Below are 13,118 nucleotides of genomic sequence, written 5' to 3'. Positions count from 1 at the left end.
CAATTTTAACAACAACAAAACATTTTGTTCGTGTCTCGCGGCCTTCTGTCATAATGTGTAGACACTTAGTAAAATATGCTGTCGTTTTAGAGTTCAGATATTTACTTACTTAGCGCAAAAAATACATATAAGACTTTAGAATACTGTATTATCTCAGTCAAATTTTGGTTATGATGACTTTGTATCTTATGAAAAAAGTTAGCTTTATACAATAATCTATTTTTAGTTTTTTTATACATTTCGCGCTGAGTTTATAACAATTTGTAAATTATATTTCAACCTCGAAAGGCTTCAACCTAGAATTCAAAGACTTGAGTTTCGTTCCCTCTAATTAAGTAAACAGCTGTTAAGGATGGACGGACATCACGCTGATACCCACCCAATCTACGACTTTCGTTATAGTGTAACAGAGGATGGTTACAAGTATCACGTGAGCAACACTGCTGAATCTTTCTTCCTCTGATTGGAGATGACGTAAGAACATTCAGGAATCGATTGCTCCAGATCTAGTAACTGGTAAAAAGACATAAACTCCAGTCAGTCAGAGCTTACATGGGCAACAACTTATTTAACTGTGCATCTTCTTCCACGTCACTTCCTCGTTCTGCGTTTATAGAGACTGTTTCGGCTTTTATTAACATCAGAACTCCACATCCCACAGTATGTACTAGACATACAGTTTCTTCTGTAGACTGAATAATACAGGAACCAATTTGGTGTTAGGTGACATTCATTTCTTCATTTGTTTTGTTAGAAGTCTCCTGAGCATGAGGTAAAATTATCCGCTAGAAAAAAGAAACATTTACACAGGTAAGCAGTTACTTTACTTGATTTTATGGTGCTTATTGTGTTTTACTTTTAGTTCATAAACAGGTGAACTTATTGGTGATAACCTCGCTTTTAAAGTACAGTACTCTCAACAACAGGTGATAGTTTGCAACAAGTAGCTCTGAATTTTTCATAAACAGATGAACCTATGGGTGATAACTTAGGTTATGAATTACATTGAGCTATAGTTGTTGGTTTACAATAATAGTTATGAATTTTATTCTGAAAATTTTTATTAAATTTTAGGGTAAAATTATTTGACTAATGGAGTTTTGTAGTAGCAGTCTTAGAACTTTAACTTTGGTTGTCTCTAACCACAATCTTACAGAGACCGAGTGAGTTTTGACTGATCTGGCGGCAAACGAAAAACACTGCAAGTCAAAACCCATAACATATCCTGACATTTCATGTACTTTAATTTAGACTTGAGTTTAAATTAATTAAGTTAATTAATTTGCATATTAATTAAAATACAACAAAACTCCTTAAAAAAATAACAAGATATTCCAATTATGTTCACATTGAACTATTTTGTGGTTACATTACTAATGTGAAGTCCAGAGGTTTGAGCTGTTTTTACATATGTAATAAAGTTTCACATTTTATCTAAATGTGAATCGTTTTGTAGAAATAAAGTACCGTTGAAAATGACTTAACTCAGTGTTAAATTGTATGTAACACTAAGAACCACGGTTTTAAATAAGTTGTCAACCAATAAGATTTCAGAAAGTAATCATAGCTGTGAACAAGATATCTCTTATCGATAGTTGTAACAAGTTAATATCTTTAGCAGGCGGGAATTAACGTTCTGTGTTTTCTTTGTTTGGAATTAACCACAAAGTTACACAATGGGCTATCTCACAGCTAATCATAGCTGTGAACAAGATATCTCTTATCGATAGTTGTAACAAGTTGTTTAGCAGGCGGGAATTAACGTTCTGTGTTTTCTTTGTTTGGAATTAACCACAAAGTTACACAATGGGCTATCTTCGTAATGACGAGAAACCCACTTGAAGTAAAAATGTGTTCTCAAGACGGCTGGTACTGGTATTAAAACTGGTATTAAAATAAATTGCAGAAGAGCGTTTTCACTTTCTTAGACCAACTTCAGGTTAACAAAGAGAGATTACAACTAACCATTGCCAAGCAAATGCTTCAGGAACTGTGTGGGTTCTCCTTACTACGGGTATCGAAACCCAGTTTCTAGCGGTATGAGTCTGTGCCAAGGGGGGACAACGTTCAGTGAGAAGGACCTGACACTAACACAGTTGCAGTTCAAAGAAACGTTCACAAAATGGAACGAATGATCGTTTTTGTTCTTCAACATTCTCTGCAAATATCCAGTGTGCGTTTAGAACATTGTCAGTAGTCCCCAAGAAACCTTAAAACACCGAAGGATTGATTGATTTAGTGTTTTATGGCACAAAGCAGCTAGGCTATCTGTGTCAACACCGAAGGAAGCTTTGTATCGAGTTATATATGTATATATACATATAACAGCGTATTTCTAGGTGTTCTCGCTTACGTCAAGATCTCGCGCCTTAAGTACAATGTATTGTTTTCTATCATTGGTGAAAACGAAATTAAGTTTACTGACGCAATAACATTATTGTTTGGAATTTTTTCTATGTCATATATTTATGCTCTTGCGTCTATTTATCACATTTCATTAATTATATTGCTGCCCAATTAATCAGTTCACGTGGGTTTCTGTTTTATATTCGTACTTACCTTATGACTTCTTTCAGTTCTGCGTTTCTATTTAGAGTTCAAAGTTTAAAATAATTAGTCTGACTTATGAATGTTTTGAACATTCGATTCTGAGTGATTTAACACAGGTAACAAATAATTATGAGTAAAAATACCATATTTAATGTTTCGTGATATTAAATAATAGGTCATCTAAAGTAATGGTACATGAAATCATTAAATTATTTCACACGTAAAACAAAATAAAATCTTTTTTTTTTTTTACTTTACTTTTAGTAATTTGTGTCTTTGGAGTGTGATCCATAAAGAATGTAACTCAGAGTCGTAATAGTAATAATTGTTAGTTAATGTCTTTGGAGTTTGATCCATAAAGAATGTACCTCAGAGTCGTAATAGTAATAATTGTTAGTTAATGTCTTTGGAGTGTGATCCATAAAGAATGTACCTCAGAGTCGTAATAGTAATAATTGTTAGTTAATGTCTTTGGAGTGTGATCCATAAAGAATGTAACTCAACGTCGTAATAGTAATAATTGTTAGTTAATCATTTTAATATTGACATTGTTTGACGAAGGAAGGTTTGATAATGTATTCCATCATTCCGGAACAGGAAACCAGTAGATATAGTATTGGAAGTAATTGTGGAAACAGTGAGAAAAAGAAGAATGGAAATGGGAGAAACTCACATTTCTTCTTGAGTAAAAATGAATTATACCAGAGTATATCTACTCGTTGATAACTTATACACTGTGGTTGGTTAGATAACAACCAATCAGAAGTTGTCACACCTTAACAAGTACACACAGGTATACTATTCCCAGCAATAGCAGAGTGAACAGTCATGGCTTCCAGGACTGAAATAGAGAACGACAAGCATGTATAAATCAAAGTTTTGGCTGGTCAAATATATTCCAAGAGGAAAGTTGCTTCAAGACTTCGTATTTACGTAGGAAAGGTTGACAACAGTGTTAGCTACAGATTAATTCAAGTCTGATTTATTCGGAAACACTCACTGACTGTTTGTTCCACAGCAGAAAGCAAGTGTTATCACAGTCAGTTTACAACAGCTACAGTGATTCAGTGCAGGCTAGAACTGTCTAGGTCAACGGTATGAGTGATCTACAACAAAGTGATGGCACATTGAATGTAGACATGCACTGTAGATTCTGATGTGTCATACCATTCCTTCAGAAAATTGGGTAGAGATTCGTCTTCCTACAAGACAGTAATCCTAAGCCTAAGCATACAGAAAATGGAGTGTAATATATGTGGACAGTAAGAAGACTAATGGAATACTCACAACCCTTGCCTGAACGAAAAATGAACAAACAATATTGATGAATTGTAAACAATAAAACAAAACATTTCGAATAAAATTCCATAGCTTTAGATTTATAAACTGTATGGCAGTAAGAAAGCAAGGTATAAATATTATGTGTTAAACAAAGGGCTTCCATACAAAAAAAAAAATTAGGATTCTATATCCTATTTATTTCTATTTTCTGCTTTCTGTGAAAATGCTTTGTGCCTTCTAGTTTTGTCTCCTGTACGTTATCGTATCGTATCGTTTTGTATTTTCATAATTATTTCTATTACTCTATACTGTGACATAGACATCTTGGAGTTCACACAGGTAAGTGACCATTATGAGAACAGAACAGTAAACTTCAAGAGATAAAATTGATCAAACTTTAATATCAGCGTGTTTATGTGTTTTTTTCTATTTCATTGTTTCCTGTTTTACTAAACAAAAATACTTTCCCCAAACTGGATGCAAACGAAGATGTGGGATGTTCTGAGTTTTTAAGTCCTAGTTCAGTTGTACATTTGAGGACTGTGATAGAAATGATTAAATATGATAGACGACGTCTACCCACTGTGTGAGCTCTACCTCTTCAAATACCTTTCTTACCAAGATTCCTTTCAGTTGTTCCTAAAGATTTTCCTTGAATGACAGTTTTAGTCTTCATTTCCTTTGTTTCTTTTTCTGAGGAAAGGCTAAGGATCCCCTGCCCTTGGTGGGGTGAGAGAGGACTTCTAAACTAGTATCGTTTACGTCTAATTTCTCTGTGAATCAAGCTTACAATTAACCCCCCTTAGAACTAATGCTATATGTCTCCACTTAGTTTGAACTTATCTGGTGAGTTCATTTTTTTTAAGCTATCAAGTAGAGTTGCATCCAGTTTCGACAGGACCGTAAAAGTTTTCCGGAAATAAAGTCCTTAATTTAACTTCTCTGGTAATAGGGTTTTTATAAATATTTTATAAAATTCAGTATTTTAATTTCTCTTGAACTTATGGTTTTAACAGACGTACATTTAAACATAAATATTTTACCAATATTTTCATTGTTTAAGCTTTTAAAAAAATCTTACGTTTTATCCAGTTTTAAATTTTAATGCACAGGTTCCAGAATCCACTTTTAATATGATCCAGGAATCAGCGGTAAGTCTAAATATTTATAACTCCAAAACCTGGTTTCGGTACTTGGGTGGGCACAGCACGGACAGTCCATCGTGTAGCTTTGAGCTAACGACAAGAAAGAAAACAAATTGCTCAGGAAACAGCTTTGATATATCTATCTATATATATATATATATCTACCACATGTTACAATGTTCAACATTGAATTACTTTTCTTAATGTTGGTTTAGTGGTATGTTACCAAGTTTACCACATTAACATAACTTATTCACTCTTTCCTTTTACATTATTCAGCATCCAGTTTACCACATTAACATAATTTATTCACTTTATTGAGTCATATACTACTTAGTAATATTATAAGTTCTTTTGTTAAGCTCGCTATATAAATGGCATAGTTCACTGGTTGGGACACTCAACTCATAATATACGATTTGGTTTGGTGTGTTTTACATTTTGCGCAAAGCTACTCGAGGGCTATCTGCGCTAGCCGACCCTAATTTAGCGGTGTAAGACTAGAGGGAAGGCAGCTAGTCATCACCACCCACCACCGACTTTTGAGCTACTCTTTTACCAACGAATAGTGGTATTGACCGTTACATTATAACGCCCCCACAGCTGAAAAGGTGAGCATGTTTGGTGCGAGGGGGATTCGAACCCGGACCCTTAGATTACGAGTCGAGTGCCTTAAACACCTAACCATGCTGGACCTATAATATACGGACCTAGCCTAATTGTTTTGAGTTAAAAAGGTCAAACAACCAAACGCAATATACGGGTCAAGGGTTCGAATATCGTCACCGTACATATTCATCCTTTAAGTCAGAGGGACGTTATAATATGACTATCAATCATGCTTTACGTTGGTGAAGTGTAGTCCAAGAATTGGTGGTGGATGACGTCGACCTGTTATCTTCTTTCTAGTCTATCACTTCAGAACCAAGAACGGCTAACACAGGTAGTGACATTTGACATGTCCACAAACAGTTCTGCTGTCGTAACTAACAGCTCCACGATTAATAGTACTTGTCTGGTGTGGAACAAAGAGATGGTTTAATTTTTTTTTCTTCTTCGTCTAATGTACAAAACATGATGTAGGACTTGTTTGGCGTAGAATATATAGAGGTATTAATTAACTTTTCTTTGTACGTGATCTGTCCTATAACAAACAATTTACTAATCTGATGTAAGAGAAGACCATTTTTATCTTGTTTTACTTTTCCTGACATAATTATAACCAACTGATCGGTTTTTTTCTGATCTATTAACTCATTAATAATTTTTATTTACTGTGATAGAAAACAGACTATTTTACCGTCGCTACTTGATCTGACATAAAAGAGATAACTCTGTCTTCATTATTTGTCTGATGTGGAAAAAAAAATGTGTATTCTTCTTTCTTTTACTGGTTGTTATAGAGTAGACGAGTTAATGATTACTATGGCAGTAAGTCAGCAAATAGTCAAACTTTTAGATTAACTGGCAGTGTCTTTTCAGTTTGAGAAACACAAGAAAGATACACCGACACAGACTCGCATTCTAACAATGACACACTTAATGTGTGTAAATAGGCAATGCAGTATTGATTGAACCAGTTTCATTCTGTTGTAATTTTCCAGGCTGTTTGATTTGCTCGTGCCTTAATTTCTTAAGTAATTAGTATAATTCAAAATTATCCAATCGGATCATTCTATTTAGAGGGAACTGAAATTAAAAACACACTATTGTCAACATTTTACTGCCGAGAAGCAGCTTTGAAGTAGAAATCAAACATTTATTACTTAAAACTTTAGTGGCAGTTTTCTGCCCTTAACACAAACGCCCCCTGGTGTTTATGGTTAGGATGTATAGCAATAACTATAATTGCTGTAAATGTTGCAATGCAACAACCAAATTGTTTTTCTCCCCTTGTACATCTCATATGAATATCTCTCCATATTTACCTCAGTAATTATTTGAATTGTTTTCTTGCATAAAACTGCATTTCACTAAATGTGAAATAACTGTTACCGTCTAATGTTTTAAGTTTCAACGTGTTCACTAAGAGTCCTTATATTTCTTTTATGTTAGTCACCCAGTGGCTCAGCTGTTTGTCTGCGGACTTACAACGCTAAAATCCGGGTTTCGATACCAGTGGTAGGCAGAGCACAGATAGCCCTTTGTGTAACTTTGTGCTTAATTCAAAAACCACAACTTTTATGTTAAAATATGTTATATCTTTCATTTTCACTTATAACTAGGGAGAAAACCCGTGCTTCGAGTGCGAAACATTTTTTTTAACTGTTGTATTTTGTACTTAAATATACTAAGCTTATAGAGTGTAAAGGCAATATTGTGTATTTAAAGTAATTAACACAGTTAGATGTTTTACCTAAGCTATTTATCTGAGACGTTTTAATACGTAGAAATTTGAACAAACATGGTGGCCGTGAGGGATGTTTCTACGGCTGCGAGGTTAAACCCATTTCACAACATGTCATACCAATCAAACACCACTAGTATGAAATACACTTTGAAACAAGTGTTTTGTCACATTTAACAAGAAACACCAGATCTAGTGACGCTTTGAAAATGTGGATATCGGGGGCAAGTATCAACATTAAACAGGGTGACAGTACTAGTATTCTAAAGAATCAACATTAAACAGGGTGACAGTACTAGAATTCTAAAGTATCAACATTAAACAGGGTGACAGTACTAGTATTCTAAAGTATCAACATTAAACAGGGTGACAGAACCAGTATTCTAAAGTATCAACATTAAACAGGGTGACAGTACTAGAATTCTAAAGTATCAACATCAAACAGGGTGACAGTACTAGAATTTAAAGTATCAACATTAAACAAGGTGACAGTACTAGTATTCTAAAGTATCAACATTAAACAGGATGACAGTACTAGTATTCTAAAGTATCAACATTAAACAGGATGACAGTATTAGTATTCTAAAGTATCAACATTAAACAAGGTGACAGTACTAGTATTCCAAAGTATCAACATTAAACAAGGTGACAGTACTAGTATTCTAAAGTATCAACATTAAACAAGGTGACAGTACTAGTATTCTAAAGTATCAACATTATTCAAGGTGACAGTACTAGTATTCTAAAGTATCAATATTAAACAGGGTGACAGTACTAGTATTCTAAAGTATCAACATTAAACAAGGTGACAGTACTAGTATTCTAAAGTATCAACATTAAACAAGGTGACAGTACTAGTATTCTAAAGTATCAACATTAAACAGGGTGAGAGTACTAGTATTCTAAAGTATCAACATTAAACAGGATGACAGTACTAGTATTCTAAAGTATCAACATTAAACAGGATGAGAGTACCAGTATTCTAAAGTATCAACATTAAACAGGGTTAGAGTACTAGTATTTTAAAGTATCAACATTAAACAGGGTGACAGTACTAGTATTCTAAAGTATCAACATGAAACAGGGTGACAGTACCAGTATTCTAAAGTATCAACATTAAACAGGGTGACAGTACCAGTATTCTAAAGTATCAACATTAAACAGGGTGACAGTACCAGTATTCTAAAGTATCAACATTAAAGAAGGTGACAGTACTAGTATTCTAAAGTATCGACATTAAACAGGGTGACAGTACCAGTACTCTAAAGTATCAACATGAAACAGGGTGACAGTACCAGTATTCTAAAGTATCAACATTAAACAGGGTGAGAGTACCAGTATTCTAAAGTATCAACATTAAACAGGGTGACAGTACTAGTATTCTAAAGTATCAACATTAAAGAAGGTGACAGTACTAGTATTCTAAAGTATCAACATTAAACAGGATGACAGTACTAGTATTCTAAAGTATCAACATTAAACAGGATGACAGTATTAGTATTCTAAAGTATCAACGTTAAACAGGGTGAGAGTACTAGTATTCTAAAGTATCAACATTAAACAGGGTGACAGTACCAGTATTCTAAAGTATCAACATTAAACACGGTGAGAGTACTAGTATTCTAAAGTATCAACGTTAAACAGGGTGACAGTACCAGTATTCTAAAGTATCAACATTAAACAGGGTGACAGTACTAGTATTCTAAAGTATCAACATTAAACAGGGTGACAGTACCAGTATTCTAAAGTATCAACATTAAACAGGGTGACAGTACTAGTATTCTAAAGTATCAACATTAAACAGGGTGACAGTACTAGTATTCTAAAGTATCAACATTAAACAGGGTGACAGTACTAGTATTCTAAAGTATCAACATTAAACAGGGTGACAGTACTAGTATTCTAAAGTATCAACATTAAACAGGGTGAGAGTACCAGTATTCTAAAGTATCAACATTAAACAGGATGACAGTACCAGTATTCTAAAGTATCAACATTAAACAGGGTGAGAGTACCAGTATTCTAAAGTATCAACATTAAACAGGGTGACAGTACTAGTATTCTAAAGTATCAACATTAAACAGGGTGACAGTACTAGTATTCTAAAGTATCAACATTAAACAGGGTGAGAGTACCAGTATTCTAAAGTATCAACATTAAACAGGATGACAGTACCAGTATTCTAAAGTATCAACATTAAACAGGATGACAGTACCAGTATTCTAAAGTATCAACATTAAACAGGGTGAGAGTACCAGTATTCTAAAGTATCAACATTAAACAGGGTGACAGTACTAGTATTCTAAAGTATCAACATTAAACAGGGTGACAGTACTAGTATTCTAAAGTATCAACATTAAACAGGGTGAGAGTACCAGTATTCTAAAGTATCAACATTAAACAGGGTGATAGTACCAGTATTCTAAAGTATCAACATTAAACAGGGTGACAGTATTAGTATCCTAAAGTATCAACATTAAACAGGGTGAGAGTACTAGTATTCTAAAGTATCAACATTAAACAGGGTGACAGTACCAGTATTCTAAAGTATCAACATTAAACAGGGTGACAGTACCAGTATTCTAAAGTATCAACATTAAACAGGGTGAGAGTACCAGTATTCTAAAGTATCAACATTAAACAGGGTTAGAGTACTAGTATTTTAAAGTATCAACATTAAACAGGGTGACAGTACTAGTATTCTAAAGTATCAACATGAAACAGGGTGACAGTACCAGTATTCTAAAGTATCAACATTAAACAGGGTGACAGTACCAGTATTCTAAAGTATCAACATTAAACAGGGTGACAGTACCAGTATTCTAAAGTATCAACATTAAAGAAGGTGACAGTACTAGTATTCTAAAGTATCAACATTAAACAGGGTGACAGTACCAGTACTCTAAAGTATCAACATGAAACAGGGTGACAGTACCAGTATTCTAAAGTATCAACATTAAACAGGGTGAGAGTACCAGTATTCTAAAGTATCAACATTAAACAGGGTGACAGTACTAGTATTCTAAAGTATCAACATTAAACAAGGTGACAGTACTAGTATTCTAAAGTATCAACATTAAACAGGATGACAGTACTAGTATTCTAAAGTATCAACATTAAACAGGATGACAGTATTAGTATTCTAAAGTATCAACGTTAAACAGGGTGAGAGTACTAGTATTCTAAAGTATCAACATTAAACAGGGTGACAGTACCAGTATTCTAAAGTATCAACATTAAACACGGTGAGAGTACTAGTATTCTAAAGTATCAACGTTAAACAGGGTGACAGTACCAGTATTCTAAAGTATCAACATTAAACAGGGTGACAGTACTAGTATTCTAAAGTATCAACATTAAACAGGGTGACAGTACCAGTATTCTAAAGTATCAACATTAAACAGGGTGACAGTACTAGTATTCTAAAGTATCAACATTAAACAGGGTGACAGTACTAGTATTCTAAAGTATCAACATTAAACAGGGTGACAGTACTAGTATTCTAAAGTATCAACATTAAACAGGGTGAGAGTACTAGTATTCTAAAGTATCAACATTAAACAGGGTGACAGTACCAGTATTCTAAAGTATCAACATTAAACAGGGTGACAGTACTAGTATTCTAAAGTATCAACGTTAAACAGGGTGAGAGTACTAGTATTCTAAAGTATCAACATTAAACAGGGTGACAGTACTAGTATTCTAAAGTATCAACGTTAAACAGGGTGAGAGTATTAGTATTCTAAAGTATCAACATTAAACAGGGTGACAGTACTAGTATTCTAAAGTATCAACATTAAACAAGGTGACAGTACTAGTATTCTAAAGTATCAACATTAAACAGGGTGAGAGTACTAGTATTCTAAAGTATCAACATTAAACAGGGTGACAGTACTAGTATTCTAAAGTATCAACATTAAACAGGATGAGAGTACCAGTATTCTAAAGTATCAACATTAAACAGGATGACAGTACTAGTATTCTAAAGTATCAACATTAAACAGGGTTAGAGTACTAGTATTCTAAAGTATCAACATTAAACAGGGTGACAGTACTAGTATTCTAAAGTATCAACATTAAACAGGGTGAGAGTACCAGTATTCTAAAGTATCAACATTAAACAGGGTGAGAGTACCAGTATTCTAAAGTATCAACATTAAACAGGGTGACAGTACCAGTATTCTAAAGTATCAACATTAAAGAAGGTGACAGTACTGGTATTCTAAAGTATCAACATGAAACAGGGTGACAGTACCAGTACTCTAAAGTATCAACATGAAACAGGGTGACAGTACCAGTATTCTAAAGTATCAACATTAAACAGGGTGAGAGTACCAGTATTCTAAAGTATCAACATTAAACAGGGTGACAGTACTAGTATTCTAAAGTATCAACATGAAACAGGGTGACAGTACTAGTATTCTAAAGTATCAACATTAAACAGGGTGACAGTACTAGTATTCTAAAGTATCAACATTAAACAGGGTGAGAGTACCAGTATTATAAAGTATCAACATTAAACAGGATGACAGTACCAGTATTCTAAAGTATCAACATTAAACAGGGTGAGAGTACCAGTATTCTAAAGTATCAACATTAAACAGGGTGACAGTACTAGTATTCTAAAGTATCAACATTAAACAGGGTGACAGTACTAGTATTCTAAAGTATCAACATTAAACAGGGTGAGAGTACCAGTATTCTAAAGTATCAACATTAAACAGGATGACAGTACCAGTATTCTAAAGTATCAACATTAAACAGGATGACAGTACCAGTATTCTAAAGTATCAACATTAAACAGGGTGAGAGTACCAGTATTCTAAAGTATCAACATTAAACAGGGTGACAGTACTAGTATTCTAAAGTATCAACATTAAACAGGGTGACAGTACTAGTATTCTAAAGTATCAACATTAAACAGGGTGAGAGTACCAGTATTCTAAAGTATCAACATTAAACAGGGTGATAGTACCAGTATTCTAAAGTATCAACATTAAACAGGGTGACAGTATTAGTATCCTAAAGTATCAACATTAAACAGGGTGACAGTACTAGTATTCTAAAGTATCAACATTAAACAGGGTGACAGTACCAGTATTCTAAAGTATCAACATTAAACAGGGTGACAGTACCAGTATTCTAAAGTATCAACATTAAACAGGGTGAGAGTACCAGTATTCTAAAGGTCTATAAACAAATGAAATAATGACATAAAATCTTAACACCTAAATACTGCTATCTCAGATTGGACTCTGAGGGATGACAGATCCACTTCCCCAGAACCTTTGTCTTTGCGATGTCTAGTACTATGCATCAAGTTTCTCAGTTACACATTCGTTGGCATGGTGTTGAATTTCTTACTCTTATTTTCATTTGTGGACAATTTAATTATTATAAATATAAACTTTTCACACATACAAACACGTTCTTTTTATTGTATAGACGATATAATTTTTTTTATTTGCTTTCAACAAACCACGCGGTGAGTTAATTAGATTTTATATAGAAAACATTGATTTTAGAATAATAAGTTGTGTGAAAAATGTGGTACGTTCTCTTGCGAATATTAGAGGTTCGATTCCCCTCGGTGGACTTACTAGATAGCCAGATGTGGTTTTGCTATAAGAACACACACACTCTTGCGAATATTGCTATATCTTCAATAGACATTAAACACTATTTTCGTAAACGTAGTCCACGTAGCGCGTTCGTAATTAGAACCTTCTACCCCAATAATTCAGCTGTAAGATAGGGGGGATAATAACGCCAAACTAGGGGGTTCGATGTCCGCA

General features: G+C 33.9%; 1 protein-coding gene across 2 annotated transcripts in view; it reads left to right on the top strand.

Annotated features, from left to right (window-relative positions):
- Window positions 1-445: 445 nt before the first annotated feature.
- The window catches only part of LOC143230476 (uncharacterized), a 51,599-nt gene continuing 38,926 nt past the window's right edge, over window positions 446-13,118 (top strand). The window contains exon 1 of one of the 2 annotated variants that reach the window (XM_076464124.1): window positions 446-810. The gene's annotated coding sequence lies outside the window, so the exon portion shown is untranslated. The remainder of the gene's footprint in view (window positions 811-13,118) is intronic. The other variant, XM_076464114.1, reaches the window with a different exon arrangement.

This window comes from Tachypleus tridentatus, chromosome 1 (assembly GCF_004210375.1).
Source record: "Tachypleus tridentatus isolate NWPU-2018 chromosome 1, ASM421037v1, whole genome shotgun sequence".
NCBI classification, from domain to species: Eukaryota; Metazoa; Arthropoda; class Merostomata; order Xiphosura; family Limulidae; genus Tachypleus; species Tachypleus tridentatus.
This window is presented reverse-complemented; position numbering and strand designations above follow the sequence as displayed.